Here is a 15,354-nt window from a genome sequence, read left to right as displayed (position 1 = left end):
GGATGGCTCTCATTTTTCAAGATCCATCTCAATTCCTCATGCTATATGCGGTAACCCAATAGTCAATTTTGCTTTGATGAAATTCACATTTTGACAATTTGGCCCATGGTTTGGCTTCCATGAGTTTTTTTTTTGACTACCAATCGCACCAATCTCATATGTTCTTTGGTGGTTTCTGTGTAAATGAGGATGTCATCAAGATAGAACAAAACCCCCTTGCAAGCTGCTCATGGAGCATTTCATTAATTAGTTGTATGAACACTGCTGGTGCCCCCTGTAGACCAAAAGGAAGCACTAGAAACTGAAAACAACCCAGTGAGCAATTGAAAGCAGTTTCCCACTCATCTCCTTCTTTAATTCAGACTCTATAGATTCAGCTTAGTGAAAATCTTCCCCTTAGCATGTCCTTCATGAGGGGGAGGGGATAAACTCTCAGGCTGCCAATCAGAATTCAGACAAATAAAACTCAGAGTCCTTTTATAAAGGTTCAAACGTGAATTTATCAAAATCAGAACTAGAAGCATCGAAAGAAAAGCAAAGTCTGAGGAAAAATGGCGCAATACAGCATATATCAAAAAACCCTTTCCACCTCCTGTTGGGCTCTAGCCCAATCCCCATTGTCCACATTCATCAGTTGGCACATATTGCCCCACCCATCACTCTTCAGGAATTTTCCATTTAACGGTCTCCTCCTGGTACCTAGGAAAACAAAACTTAACTCTCCTCCTGCACGCTTCCCAACCCCTCTTCATATCTTACCTCACCCCGTCTCTGTGACAACCAAGCGAAAGAGTGCAGCAGCATAGCGAAGGTTGACATAAACATTCTCAACACAAATGGTGTTCACATTTTTATAGTCAACATACAAGCGAAAAGAGGCTTTCTTTTCTCAGAAAAGGACAAGGGCAGTGACTTGTGGTCTAGCTGGCTGGATGAACTGCCATTTTAGGTTTTGTCAATGAATCTTCACAGTTCATCTAGCTTGTGAGGGGTCATGGAGTAAATTTTTGGTTTGGGGAGTTTCACTCCTGGCAGAATTTCTATATTGCAGTCCATGGGCCGGTGGGGTGGCAATTCATCTGATGCTCTCTCACTAAAGGCTCCCTTTAGGTCCCAGTATTCCTTTGGTATCTTTTCTTCTCTCACTATGCACTTAGGCCCTACTGCCGCCTGCTCTTCAGAAACCTCTGGCTCGTGGTATGGTTCCTGTCTTGTTTGTAGCAGATGCGCAACATCCCTGTTCACCAATTTTCATCAGGATGATGATGATGATGATGATGATGATGATTATTATTATTATTATTATTATTATTATTTATTAGATTTGTATATCGCCCCTCTCCGTAGACTCGGGGCGGCTCACAACAATAACAAAGACAATGTAAGAACAAATGCATTCCATTTTCTAAGCCAGGGTAGCCGAAGTATGAGAAGTTCCTCCATCTCCGGGGCCACGATAAAACTTAGAGTTTCTTGGTGGTGCCCCATCCTCATTTCAATGGATTCAGTCTTAAAGTGGGCTGGTCCTCCCCCAGCTACCAACCTATCCAACTGGCAGAAGGCAATGGGAACTTTCATGGATATCAGTTTCAATCCCATTTTTTACACCCCATATGAGTTAATTACACATCTAGTACACCCAGAATCCAAAAGAGCCAGCATCTTCATCTGGGTAGGGGATTATGGTGCCTGTAATTTGACTGGAAGGTTGAGGGGCTCATTAGGGTTGTCTTGTGACTTGCTGTAGCTGTTTTCTGGGGAAGTCGGAGATCCCAGCTCCTCCCTGCCTGGACGGGGAGGTGACTTCTATGACTCCCATGCTTTTCAATGCAGTTTTGTAGTTTTTTGTTGCCAGCCCATCAGTTATTTTCCCACCAGTAGTCATCTTGGGGATGGGTTTGGTGAAACACTCGGTTACCCAGTGCCTCTCCTTTTCACATCTAAAACAGGCTGAAGACTTGGGCTTGGTTCCTGGCCCCCCTTTCACCATCCTGGAAATATCTGCTATAGCCAAGGTGGAAGGCTTGCCCCAGCTGCTACTCCCTGTACACCGATTCCTGGGCCCAGTCAATCTCTACTTCTGCTGCCATCACATACCAATGCTGTAAATATTTAGGGGCATCAGCTGCATATAGATTACCAGCTTGTGAAATTCTTGGGTATATTCAGCCACCAATCTCCTCTCCTGGGTCAGGGTTTTCATCTTGATTCTAGCCTTGAGTTCAACCAGGAGGTCATCACACATCTGGAGGACAGCCATGAAGGCATCATAGTTCCTCCTCACTGGGTTATCCTTGTTATGGAGCCCACCAGTCGACCGCGGTATCCTTCAAGGCCATAGTAATGCATCATACCTTAGACGTCTCATTCAGGAAATCTTCCCCATCCTCTTGCATGTGATTCCATACTTGGGTCAGGAAAAATCCCAAAGCTTTAGGATGCCCCATCATATTTTACTCCGAGTGGAGGCATCTTTGAAATTTGACGCCTCCATGATCCTCTCCCCATGATAGGGGCCCTTTGAGCTGCTATTGCTGGTGCATTCCTGGCTGCCCCTCCTGGGTTGGTCTGGCCCTCTGAAAGCCTCTCTGGGTCGACCTCCTCACCAAACTTGTCGGCTTCCCTTCCAGCCAGTGATGCATGCGTTTTGTGGCTCTTCAGTTCTCTAAAGCTTCCGTCAGCAGATGTAAAGTTTCGGTCAGCAGGAGGTCTTCCCTGTCCTCCTCTTCCCAGGTGACTCCCCCCTTTTGGTGCCTGGTGGTAGTCATTCTCGATGGGATTTCCTCCAAGGCATGAAGCCTTCCCAGTTTTCTCCAGGTTGACTAATAAACTTGCTTAATGTCAAAGTGTGCTTCCATTCAAAGTCCAGGAAAGAAAATCCCCAAATCCATTTGATAGAGATGAGTACTTTTACTAGACAAAAATTAATAGCAACAAAAGGAGGCAAAAGGCTTGCAAGATGCATATACAAAGAAACCCAAAATGCTTTCAAGTAACCACCACCCCGACCATTCATCTAATCCCCATGTCCGAAAATGTCAAGTGGGTGTGCTGGCTGGCTGTTTGGTCTTCCACATCTGGACTGTAAACAAGTCCATGATGCCTGGCTGTACCAGGCAGAAAGTGATGAAAAAATTCTCCCTACAATCCTCACCAGTATACTCCCCCCCCCAATTAACTGACCTCCCCCTTCCCTCCATTACTATGACATTTGAGACAAGCAGGTGAAGAGGAAAAGCGGAGGCCGACACACTATTTACTTACTATCACTTACTTCTAATTTAACTAGTCCCTTTATTGCCTTTCTCCTTCCTTCCTTCCTTCCTTCCTTCCTTCCCTCCCTTCCTTCCCTCCCTCCCTCCCTCTCTCCTTCTTTCCCTCCCTCCCTGCATCAATTCATCCATTCTTCTATCCCTTTAAAAGAGCAGGAAGAAACTTCAAAGCACTCAGAAACATATCCTTCAAGCACATCCATTCCCTGCATCAATTTTATTAATTTGGAAAATGCTTTTTAAAAGAGTAAAATTAACAATAAAAGAATAGCTCATATGGCTGTGCATTGGTGGATTAGGGCAGTAATATTTACCAAATGTGGGCAACTCTCCCCCCATTTCCTATCCCTCCCACTTCTGCAATGCTCTTGATTGGCTCATTCATGTCCCTCCTGCTCCATCCTTCAAATGAGTCTTTTAAAAACTTGTAATTAGACACATTATTACACATTCTTTACCCAAATTGTGTCTTTCTGTTTGTTCTTAGTACAAGGGGGGGCATATTCAACTCAATAATGGAATTCTTAGTTATTTACAATGGATTAATTATCATGGATAGATTCAAAAATAGCAAACCCAGAACTAGACTTTATAGGTGAAAGCACTGGTCAATGGGGAAGGCATGTGTCTATGAATGCATTCATTAATCCTTGCAGTTGTTTTTCATATACAAGTAAGAGACTCGTATATGGAATTGAGGAGAGAAGAATGGATGTTTTAACCAAGAGTTGGAAAACTGGCAGTCTCATTGGTGTTGCTGAATTTTCGGTGTTTCCCAAAAAATAAGATCCCAACAGCTCTAGCCAGTGTATCAAATGATGAGGAATGCTTGGAGTTGTATTTAAATATCACTGTTTCTCCACCTCTGTTAGGACACCTTGAAATTCTTTTGTTAATGTTTTTTTCACTATTCCAAAAAACCAACGTCGTGCAGGAGATATCACTATACAAAATAAGATTAAGTTCTCACCTAGATGATATCAAGAAATCCTATTAGAATTTTGATTGATCATGTGCCATCTACCATATAGATAGATTTTTCTCCATGACAATTCAACCATAATCTGTTCTTTCAAGTCTGCCATTAGTGCCTCATTGATACCACAACTGAGTCCAATCACCTTGCTGCTGGTCTTCCTCTTCTTCTCCACCTTTCTTAGAATTGTAGCCTTTTTAAGAGACTGGTTCGTTTCATGATGTTTCTGAAGAATGATCATTTGAACCTGGTTGCATTTGCCTCAAATAACAAATCTAGGTGTCTACAATATTCTCAGGAGATTTCTTCAACACCAAAGTTATTATAGCTTTTACACCTTGGCAGGAAAAGCCAAAGGTACAAGTACGAATTACGCGAAACCTGGCTCAAAACCAGTAAATTTGAGAGGGACCTTGGAGTCCTAGTGGACAATCCATTAAACATGAGCCAGCAGTGTGCAGCAGCAGGCACAAAAGCAAATAAAATCATTGGTTGAATAAACAAAAGCATAGAATCAAAATCATGTAAAATATTTGCACTACTTTGTATTAGTAAGATTAGTACTACGTTATATTAGTAAGTTGCCTTTTACAAAAAAGATGTTGAGACTTTGGGGGGGAAAGTGCAAAAAAGAGCAACTAAGATGATTAAGTGATCGAGACAAAAACATATAAAGAACAGTTGCAGGAATTGGTTATAACTAGTTTAGAGAAACAAAGGATTAGGGATGACATGATAGCAATATTTTAGTATTTGAGAGATTGCAACAAAGAGGAGGGAAATCAAATTATTTTCAAAAGCACTAGAAGCTCAGACAAGAAATAATGGATGGAAGTTAATCAAGGAGAAAAGCAACTTAGAATTAAAGATAAACTTTCTAACAGTGTGAGACAATTAACTAATGGAATAGCTCACCTTCAGAAATTGTGGGTACTTCATCACTGGAGGGTTTTAAGAAAAGACTGAAATTGTATGGAGTCTCCTGCTTGCACAGGGGATTGGACTAGAAGATCTCCACAGTCCTTTCCAGCTGATCGTTTGAAGTTCAAAGGCATCAATACTTTACCTATTCCTGCTTCCTTGAAGTCCAACTTTATTTTCCATAGAGTATCACAGGGAAACCCTAGCTTGCACAATATTGATTTTTATAGGTACAGACAGTGAAGGGCTACCAAAATTTTTACTACCACACTGTGGGTGTGGCTTATGCAGGAAGACCTGCATTTTCTTTCAACATCTTTCAGTGCAAATTGGGTGCTCTGGGGTGGAGCTCCATTTTCGCTACCCCACTACATTTCCCACCATCTGGGCAGTGGCCCACCCCTGGCTACAGACACATTGTGGTATTTGAATCCCTTTTCCAATGTTTTCTTAACTGATCTATTGAGTGAAAGACTATGATTTATTTCTTGAACTGTAGAACTTTGAAGTCCCTTCAGCTTTACAAGATTCCCTCTTCTCATTATAATAAATTCAGTTTTCTGACCTTATCCTGTTACTAATCAATATTATCTCTCACCATTGAATGGCTTATACATCTCAGTTGCTCAGTCAGCTAAAACAAGAAGCAATAGAATTGAGAGGGTTTATGAATGACGACATCTATATGTCTGTATAAGTTGTGTTTTGTTTTTGTCTTTGTTTGTTTTATGGTATTTGTGTATTTTTCTTAATGTAAATAATTAATAAAGATTATTTGAAAAAAAGAAGTGAGAGGGTTTTTTAGTGGTCACGAACTGGCATTGGATTTGAGGAAAGACACTGCCTGGCATTCATTGTGCCAATTGTCCTGATATTGAAGGCCTTGATAGAAATTCAACTTTCAACAAACTTAAATATAAAAATCTAGGGCAGATCTGTGTAAAATACAGCAATATTTTGTCTTAATAACTAAGCTGGCATCAAACAATCTATTGTTGATTTCTCATTTAAGTTTGATGGACAGTGGAAGCATTTTAATTTGGTTGGGTTCCCACTGGCAAAAAAAAAAAGCTAGAAAATCTATTGCAAGGTTTCTTCTACATGTCTTATTTAATTCGGCCTTGGAATGTTTTTGCAGACTCAGTATTCAAACTTAATCTTGTGAAGCGGGTCTTATCTTAATCCATGATTTATAATTTGTTTTGGGGACATGTTTTTAGTTAGAATTTGAGTCTTTGTCTTATTAATTTTTAAGCCAGTTACTTCCCCAAATTTATATATTTCCTTTAGTAAAATCAGAGCCATTTCTATTGGATCCTGTATAATGAAGACAAGGTTGTCTGCAAAGGCTTGTAGTTTGAATTGTCCTTTTTTAATGTTGATACCCTGGATTAAATTATTGTTTCTTATGTTATTTAAGAGTGTTTCAATGGCCAAAATAAAAAACAATGGAGCTAGGAGACATCCTTAACGGACTCCTTTTGTTATTGGTATTTTTTCAGTAATCTCATTGTTGAAAAGAATTTTCGCAGATTGTTGCGAATAAATAGTTTTAATTAAATTGAGGAAATTTTTACCAAAGTCCATATATTCAATTTGTGTAATAAAATATTCCCATTGTAAACTATCGAATGCCTTTCTTAAATCCATAAATATTAAAGCTGCTGGTTTATCGAAGTTTTTATCGTAATATTCAAGGGCGTTTAATATTATTCTTGTATTATTTGTTATGTTTCTTGAGGGCAAAAATTCATTTTGATCTGAGTGAATTATAGTGTTTAATATTTTCTTAAAACGGTCTGCGATTATTGAAGTAAAGATTTTATAATCAGTGTTGAGCAATGATATTGATCTATAATTTTTGAGATGTTCCCTGTTCTGGTTATCTTTCGGAATTAATGTTATGTACGCTTCCGACCAAGATTTAGGTAATTTGGCGGGTAACAATGCGTCATTGTAAATATGTAACAATATGGGTTGCAATATATCTATATGCTGTTTATAGAATTCGGCAGAAATTTCATCCGGACCAGGGGTTTTATTGTTTTTTTGTTTTGCAATATCAATTTGGAGTTCCGTAATAGTGATTACATCATTTAGTGTTGTGGTTTGCTCTGGCCCAGCTCCTGCCTCAAAGAATGTGGAGGCGGATGTGGGGGAAACATCCACATGCCACAGGCCTGTTTTGCTCCTGATAGAGTCTCCTGACGAAGGCTCCTCTGATGAAGGAAGCGTGAGTAGCAGGGAAGAGGGGAGTTTGGTAGACATGCCAGGAGATCAGTTATCCTTATCATCCCTGGATTCTGAACAAGAACTTATGACAGACCCACGCATGCGTAGAGTGATGCATAGAGAGAACAACTGAAGGATTATTACAGGAGATAAGTGAGGCCACCTGTGGTTGGGTGGGGCTACTGTAATTAGTGCTACAGATAAAAAGAACAGCGTGCTGGTTTAGCCTTGTGGAAGTTTATCTGATTCATAGTTTCGTCCAGATCTTTCCTCGGGTCGTTGATCCTCGTCTTGCGTACTCGTTGTCCAGTTGTTTAACTTGGGGGTCCTTATCTAATAAATTGTCCTCTGAGCTAAGCTCTTCAAGGATAAGTTTATCTCTATTTTCATCTCTTGATCTTATGTCTTCTGTTGTTTTGAACATTTGGTCATAGAATTGCTTTGCTTCTTCAGGTGATTTGATTTTGAATTTTTTATTTATCAGAGTCACCATTATGCCTTCAGGAATAAGCCATCTGAATGGAATATTGTTCTTGTTTAATTTGTTGACTATCATCTGATACGGCTTTCTTTTGTCTCTGACACACCTTGGTATTTGTCAAAGAACAACTATTTCTCTTCCTTTATAAGATACCTTATTTTCTTTAGACATATTATATACCTCATCTCGGATGTTTCGTTTGAGAAATCTTATATGAACTTCCCTTGGAGGTCTGTGGCACCTTGCATAAGATGTAGAGATTCGATAGATTTCATCTGTATGATGAATCATTTCTTGGGGAGTCTTGCCAGTTATGTTCGCAAATATCTCAGCCATTGTGTGTGGGAGATCTTGGTGTTCCGATTCCGTAACATTTTGAAAGCGTAGGAAGAACACTGATTTTTCTAATTCCAGGTTAATTATTGATTCTTTTAAATTTTTATTGATGTATTCAATTCTTGCTTCATTGAATTGTAACCGCGTATCCACCCTGTCATTAGTTTCTTCTAGTTTTTTATTTTTTGGACATTCTGTGTTAGTATCCCTTGGACTTCTTCCATTCTTCCATCAAGTTTTTCCATGCGCTCATCAAGGTGTCCCACATGGTCTTCTATTTCTTTTATGTCCTCCTTCATTGCTCCCATAGATCCAGTTCGGACATTATAATTGTGGTCTATCGACTCTTGCATCTTAATCATCATGTCAAAGAGTGAATTTAAAGTGATTGTCGGTCTGCTAGTGCCATTTCTGTGGTGCGCTAGGAAGCAGGAGTCGATGGTTGTGCAGTATTCTTCTTCCAAGATTTTGTTATGGTAGATTGAGTCAATGAGGACATCTTGAATTTGTTCAAAATGAGGTCCAATGTGATCATACAGTTTTGAGAATTAATTATAAAAGGGAATTTTTAGAGATGGTTAGTAGTAAATGTTAGTACTCTAAGAAGAGAATGCAAATTATATGACAAAGTAATAAGTATTGCAAGTATAGAAATATCAAGAAGACTGTAGTATTAGTACAAGAGAAAGAAAAATCAGAGGTATTCCAATATTCAAATATTATGTATAATTTAATGGATAAGTATATAATAGCTGTACAAGCCATCTAAATATTATAACTAAACAATTCATTCAATAGTAATAGTTAATAACATGTGAAAAATTCCTTCAATAATAAGAATTATAATATAAAGTATCAAATTGTCGAAAAGGATCAATAAATTCTATAGAACAGTTCTAGTATATTTTACAGTATTTAGCAAACTTTAACAAATATGTTATAGATATTTTGTATAATTAATTGATTAATTAATTCAAAGGTATATTATCTACTATAGTAAGTTATAAATTTATGTTGATAGGTACAAATAGATTAACCCTATTCTCTATAAAAGTAAGTAAAAGGTATCAAAGTATCTATTATTTATATATCTTTAAGATAGTAATTCTATAAATAGAGGAATACAACAAGAACAAAAAAGAAAAAAGAGAGTTTAAATTTATAAGATATCTAATAAGCAATAGTAATAAGTAATACACATTAATCTAAGTTAATATAAATGTAGTATAGATTCAATATATATTTACGTTTAAGTTTTAAATAGTTTTCTAAATAGAAAAAATAACAGCAGTAATGAAGTATAGTGTTAATTTCTTCTTAAGTATTTATAGGGTTCTATTAGTTGCTTGTAGTAAATTGCAATAGATCCTATAAGTGTAGAAATTGTATAACTGGTTTTAGGTGATGCAATCCCAGGTTAATCCAATGTGTGATGTAATAATTCAGTAAATTAATCCCAATAGTCAGCAGTTATGTCCAATGAAATCGAAATGGGTTCAAAGTAATTAAATAGCTGGGTAATTAATCAGAGAGGAATAGTCTGTCTTTGTTGTTGAAATAATCTGATATTGATGAAATCCAAGTGATGAAATATTCCAAAAGTTCAATGTCTAAATATCCAATTACAATGTCTTAATATCCAATAACAAGTCTGATTGATATAAGAAATGTCGTCTGAATAGCATCTGAATATCCAGTAAATAAGTCACATATGTCTACGAAATAGTTAGGTCAAGAAGAAAAAAAAGAGAAAATGCAAAAAAGACAGTGCAGTAATTCCAAAAAGGGAAAAAAGAAACAATGTTGTTTCAATGTATGTTGGTGGATTCCGGTTGTTATAAAGTTGTTATAAAGTCAATAGGGCCTGATTCATTCATTCAAAGTTTTATTCCAAACGATGGCTATTATGCCTCTCTGGGTATTTATGCCTCTCCGGGTATTTAGTGCTGTGTCATTGCTGCCATGTTTCTTAAACCAAAAAAATTTGAAAAATTGAAAAATTCATAGTCGCCGCTTACTAGTCGGTTGATATTTCCAAAAAAAGAAAAAATTAGTACCACAAATGAGTTACTCTCATAAACCTTCAAAATCCAAAGTACCACTCGTAGTCTTTCAAATCTAGCCCCCCCCCCAATGCTCCGTCGCTATCGCAGCTTCCTCTAATGAATCAGGAACGCCGCACTTCCGGATCTGCCCGAAGACAGATCGCTTTGAGAGACGAACAGGAGGGGTTCCCCACTTCCTGAGGGGTCCGCCGGCCACCCCCTGGTGCACTGTAGATTCCTCTTTAAAACCGTAGGCTCTATGGGTCCGCGGTCACTGAATACAGGAAGCAAAACTCTCAAAACGCCGAAAACAATCCCGGAGGACCGGGAATCACCCAGCAACAGTGTGACGTCACAACCGGAAGTCTTTTTAAAAAGTCTTTTATTAATCCATGATTTAAATGTGCCAATACAGTGGTACCTCTACTTAAGAACTTAATTTGTTCCGTGACCAGATTCTTAAGTAGAAAAGTTTGTAAACAGAAGCAGTTTTTCCCATAGGAATGAATGTAAAAGCAAATAATGCGTGCAAACCCATTTGGAAAGAAATAAAAGCTCAGAATTTGGGTGGGACGAGAAGGAGGAAGAAGAGGATGAGGAGGACTGTCGCTACCGAAGGAAGAAGGTAAGGGGAATAAAAAGAATCCAAAACTTTAAGGCTTAAAAAAAAGAGGGACTCTGAGGCGGCGAGGAAGAGCATGCACCTCCCATACACCCGGCACAAGGCTGCCTCCCATACACTGCGTCAGAGAGAGAAACCCAGGTGGGCAAGAGGGGGTCACTTCCCGCTCCTTTGACCGAAAGGCAGCGGTGGCTGCTGCTGCTGCCTGCTTCCTCTTCCTTCCCATGCTGAAGGGCTCCCCTCTCCTCTTGCTCGCTCACTTTGTAGCCAGTGAAGGAAAGCTTCACTGTGGTGACTCCCCAGTTTGGCAGAGTTGATCCGGCCAGGGGCAAAGTGCCTCCTTTTGCCTTTTTGAGCCCAGACGCTCCAGGAGGCAACCTCATGCCGGGTGTATGGCAGGCAGCGCGAGGATGACACCACAGCGCCCCCCCCAAAAGGAAAACACTCTGTTTGCTCTGGGCTGCCCAGAGTGAAGGGAGCATTTCTTTTCTCTGGATGCTGGCAGAGGTTTATTCCTTCTCCAAGTGCCCAAAGAAAGGAAAATGCTTTGTTCACTCTTGACTGCCAAAGCCTCCTTAAGCATCACTTGGTGGGATTTTTTTTCACCAAAAATCAGCATTTATTTCCAACTTCCAGCAAAAAGATACCCATTGGGTATAAAGGGTTTGCTTAATGACCACATTATTCACTTAATGATCCCCACAAAATAAATCATAAAATGGGACATGGTCATATTGTGACCTACTTAACGACAGCCAATGCCAGGTTCAATTATGAATATAAGTCAAGGCTACGTAAAAAACTAGAAAATAGTTTTACTAGATATGCTAAAAACTAGACAGGAACTCTAACTCTTTATTGCTTCAGGGAGCCTCTGGATTTTTTACAAGTCAGATCAGGTAACTGTAATGAATGGAATCAGTCAATTATGGCAGTTCTCTAAGGGGAGATGTCTATATCCTAGGAGGGAGTGGGGAAAATGCATTAGTTTTTCATCAACATTCTCAAAATAGTCTTCCTTGCCTTTTCCTTTCAGTGACAACAATAAATTTAGTCAGCCACATCACCATAACAACAAAATTTTATATTAATATAGCAAAAGTAAATTATTCTTATAATCCTTAATGAGGAAGATTTCCAAGTCACTCCAAAACCTACCCACCCATAGACACCCAATCACTGATACTTAGTGTATCTGATCCTAACAAGCTATTTAATATTAGATCCGCTGAATCAAATAAAGCATTCCATTTTACCTCTCCAATGTTTGTAGAAAGTTTATGTACTGAAGTACATTTCAGGACATGATATACTATCAATGATACTTAATTTAAAGGAAACCCCTCTTCCTTTTTTCCTCAAACAAAGACCATATCCCAAGACATGGAACAATGTACAGCATTTGTAAATTGCAGTTTTCAAGCATGTCCATTTCAATGATAGAGATAAGCCTGTTTGCCCAACTTTACCTAATCATAGTTTAAGCAGATCAATTTAATATACCTATCTGAAAACCTGACCCCTAGTTGTTGTATATGCCAGACGTTTCCACTTTTTAAAACAGAAATCTAGAATTCTTAATCAAGAGACAAAGCTGTAATGATAGCATTAACTGTTTCAAATTAATTTTTAGTTTTGTCCTTAATTTCACAGAATCCCATCAAGATCTTATAGAAACCTAAACTTCCACAAGAAAAACTGTGCACTGCAGTATACAAAACTTTCAAATTTTGTCATTTGTAATATTGGACATTAGATGAATGCCATCTGCTGAAAAAAAGTATTCAAACATGTGGTATCTAAATGCAAAAAGCTGTGCCTCCTAAGGGACTGCAATATGCTTTTAAAATATATATATTAGAGAGTTAGCAGCTGATGAATCCCCAGGAAATGATGCCCTCTGGCTTCATCTTAATTATCAAAGGTATTTTCTTTGATACACTGTATTCTTTTTTGTGTCAGAGAGTTTACACAAGACATCTAAAATGCTACCAGCTGCAGCCTGTTTGTATCATCCAATAAAGACATCATCTTTTGTGTCAGACTTCAGGAAACTCTCTTTAAGATCTAATCTTACTTTAAGCAAGGATTCTTTCTTGGTGATCTATTTCCAGCAGGGGTTTTTTAAAGTTGTTGTTATCATGATTATTCTGCCAAAAAGGAATTGGGGTGCCTCAAAAGTCCAAAATAGATGGTCTTTTCTAAGAGCAGATACTGCTATGTTCCGTCAGTACTTAAGACTTAAGTGGGATGGGGGTTTCTGGAACTTTGGGTTTTTAATATTGTATCCCATCTAGAATTATTGTATGTGAACTGGGTAGCCATATAAATATATTTACTGAAATATACATATTATATGTATGTATGTATGTATATATGTGTATGTGTGTGTATAATATATATGTCACATGTTTTTTTGCTGAATTTGAAAATTAAGCGAGACTAGGATAGATCTATTTCGGACTTATTTTGGCCTCATCAGCTAGCCATACCCACTGGGACTTGAACCTGCAACCTTTGCCTTGTAAGGCAGAGAATTATCCTCTAGGCTACAGTATCCAATCCCTTCAGCTCTGCACCAGGGAAGGGTTACATATTTTTGTGTCGAATCACCCTGGTGTATTGAAGGAACATCACAGCTCCTTATTTGCCTCTCAGCCCAACCCAGGGCCATTTCCAAGGCAGTTAATTTTATTGATAGCCGACAATTCTATCGGTATGTGGTTTTTTTTGCTGAATTTGAAAATTAAGGGAGACTAGGATAGATCTATTTCGGCCTTATTTTGGCCTTATTTTGGCCTCATCAGCTAACCATACCCACTAGCCAATCCACCCCTCTCTGGAAACTCGGAGCGGCTTACAGAACAATAGAATACAAATCCTAAATCCATTAATATAAAACTCACTATCTAATTTAAAATCCCAATTATAAAAAAATTATTAAAAAATTATAAAAAATCAGTCATTCCCACTCAATAACAACATACGTCGGCCAGAGGGCTAGAGTCTAAAGCCTGTTTGTATCATAATTCGTATCATAAATGATGCGGCCATGATCATTAGGATATTAGGAGGAAATTTAATAGAACACATACCAGAAAAAAATTGATTTCCTGTCACCAATGCTTATTGTTGTTACCTCATTATTTATTTAGTAAAATGATGGTGTAGAACTGAATCAATTGGACTAATTTTTTCAGTTGACTGTGCACTTAATTATTCAAAGTTAAAAGGAAATTATTTTTCCAATAATATATTTTTAATAAAATTGTTTGATTTATAAGATCAGGATTTTATTTAATCCCTTCAAAAAGAGATGGAGTTGTGGTTCTCTGGTTACATGGATTTCAGCTACTATGCCAAAACATGACACTACAAAAGTTATAATTATACTAAAAACTCTTGACCCATTGGGCCATGGTTTCAAAAACATTTCCTTGCCTCCATAGAAAAACAGTTGGGCAAAAAAGCCAAAGGAATGGAGTGACATCTGACTTCCTGCTGGTTTCCTCGTTGACTTTCCTTTTTGAAGCTGGCAGGAAGTGTTGGAAATCATAATCACATGATTGTGACTGACCCTGCAGTGTGGCAGCATTTTACCCAATTTAAGATTACAAGCAGACAAACAGGACAGTTTTAATAGCATATAGATATATCATAATTTACAGTTTACTGTATTCAAGGTATGTGAATCCCATTTTCCTTACCAGCTACAGCTAAAGAAGAGGATGCCTGCTCTTCTAGAAAAGATGGGGTAGCAATGGGAAGAGCAGCATAACCCATAGTGTTGTGCCAAGGCAGGGAGATGAAGCATGGGAGGGCATGATGAGGATATTGAAATTCAACTAGCACAGCCCATCTCTAACTATAACACATGGACTAGATGATCAGTAAAATGCTTTTCAACACCATAATTCCATTAATATTTATTTGTTTCTGTCTGCCTGCCTGCCTGCATACCTACCTACCTACCTATCTCCATCCATCTCATCTCAATTTTATCCTGCCCTAATCTAACAGAATTCAGAATAGAATAGAATAACAGAGTTGGAAGGGACCTTGGAGGTCTTCTAGTCTTACCCCATGGTTAGACAGAAAATCCTACACCATTTCAGACAATGGGTATGCAACATAATAATTAATAATAATTTATTAGACTTGTATGCCGCCCCTCTCCGAAGACTCGGGGCAGCTGACAACAGCAAAAGAACAATATAATATAATACAAATATAATAATTAAAACTATGACTAAAAATCCACTATCATTAAAAATAATCAATACAATACAATCACAACCACATATACCTCTTAATGGTCAAAAAAGGGGATACATTAATTGCCCCATGCCTGGTGACATATATAGGTCTTTAGGGTCTTGCAGAAGGTGAGGAGGGTAGGGACAGTTCAAATCTCTGGGGGGAGTTGAATCCAGAGGGCCGGGGCTGCCACAGAGAAGGTTCTTCATCTA

Source organism: Erythrolamprus reginae, chromosome Z (assembly GCF_031021105.1).
Source record: "Erythrolamprus reginae isolate rEryReg1 chromosome Z, rEryReg1.hap1, whole genome shotgun sequence".
NCBI lineage: Eukaryota > Metazoa > Chordata > Lepidosauria > Squamata > Dipsadidae > Erythrolamprus > Erythrolamprus reginae.
This window is presented reverse-complemented; position numbering follows the sequence as displayed.